Here is a 1,759-nt window from a genome sequence, read left to right on the forward strand (position 1 = left end):
CCAGTTGACGGGCTGCTGGAACCCTCCACTCGCTGACCCTTGGCCTCTGGAGGGAGCTGTGTGAGTCACCCGGTCGTGTGACTGCAGAAGTCCCTTCTGAACACTTACATCATACAAACAGGAAGTTACGGCAAGCCACCTATGTCAACTGATGCGTGCCTTCAAGTAGCAGATGAGAAAATAAGACAGAGATGAAAAGACTCGTCCGAGACGAGATCTTTAGTTCATTACGACAGCAATAAGGAGGCTGTAAACGACTGTGATCTGTTATAAAGGATAAAGGTGACCTGGATTTGCAATGACAGTAACATTGTTTTTTGTTTGTTTGTTTGTCCTCTTCGCACTGAAGAAAAATATCTTTATCTTTGGCTAAGATGAATAAAATTATAAGGACATTTTCAGAACCTCTACTCCTACGGACTTTTAAATTTTAAACATACTCAGCGTGAACAGTCTTCTGCTCTTAGCCACTCTCTCTTCCCCCGTCCTGTAACAAACCAGCGGTACAGGTGAAGCAACCGGCGTCTGAAAGTAACTTCAGGGTCTCTATCTAGTCTCACCATACGCTCACCTTTCCACCTGTTTCTTTACTTAGAACAGCTCCTTCCCTTTTAGTTACTCCTCAAAAAACCTACATCTCAAAACGCATACTGTTCTCCGATTTGAGCAGAGGCGCTCAGTGTAACGTTTGCGGAGTATCGTCACCGGCAGGGATGCGAAGGTGTCCTCGGCCACTCTGTTTCCTTCAACAGGTTAGTGATTCACCAATGGTCAGTTGTACGGTGTGTCTTAAGTGATTTTTAATAACAATGTACGAAAATTTACTTACCCTTTTAAAAATAAATTGAATCCCATTCAAAATTATTTCCAGAAGATTGCAACTCTAATTTTCTTGCATTTTTATATGCTTTCTTAAATGAGAGAGAAAAGGATGGTAAAAGAAATTATGTTTACATCTTAGGAATGAGCCACATATCACGGTGACAAGAAAGGCCGATAATCATTCTTCAATCTATGCATCAAATCTTCTCTCATGAAATCCAAGAAGTTTTTGTTTCTTGCTTTGTTTGGGAGGTATAATAATATTTGGTACCAAATATTAAACGTTTACTATATGCCAAAGCTTTACCACAGCCTTGCAAACTGGATCTTATGGACTCCAATTTGTAATTACAAAAACCGAATGAGTGAAATTCATCGACTCAGTGAAATTCAGTGACTAATACAGCGAGATCACACAGCTAACAAGAAGCAGAACGGAGAATCAACACGATCGCCTGCCTCTAAAGCTCATGCTCGCTTCACAGGAATAATGACGTCATGGCATCTAGACATAGCGTGTGCACCCTTGGGGTACCCGTAACTCTTCCTAAACGAAAGACTAACGCAGAGTCAGGTCGGCTAAGCAAGCTGCCTAAGTCGAACTGTTGAAGGAAAGGAAAAAGGAAGAGTGGGAGGGAAGGATGAAGGAGAGGAGGGAGGGAGGAGAGAAGGCGGGGAAGGGGGAAAGGGAGGGAACGGATGGGACTCCTCGGACCCACGACTTCTCCCCCTGGCTCCCCCTACTCCACCCTGGGTGCATTTCAAGTTCAAAGTAACTCCACGGTGGCAGCAATTAAGGTCTCGCAAATGAGGCAGGTGTGTTCTTTTCTAGGCAGTGCATAGGTGGGAGCCAATGTCATCGTTCGATTCTAGCAGATGTAACACGCGGTGCGCATCGCAGTTCTTTAGGACAAATGCATTTGAAAAGAAAAATTAG

At 43.7% G+C, this 1,759-nt stretch overlaps 1 protein-coding gene across 5 annotated transcripts in view; it reads right to left on the reverse strand.

The window, feature by feature from the left end:
* LOC105300352 overlaps positions 1 to 1,759 on the reverse strand; it is a 133,185-nt gene that overhangs the window by 91,351 nt on the left and 40,075 nt on the right. The window lies entirely within an intron of this gene.

This window comes from Pteropus vampyrus, unplaced genomic scaffold (genome assembly GCF_000151845.1).
Source record: "Pteropus vampyrus isolate Shadow unplaced genomic scaffold, Pvam_2.0 Scaffold209, whole genome shotgun sequence".
NCBI classification, from domain to species: Eukaryota; Metazoa; Chordata; class Mammalia; order Chiroptera; family Pteropodidae; genus Pteropus; species Pteropus vampyrus.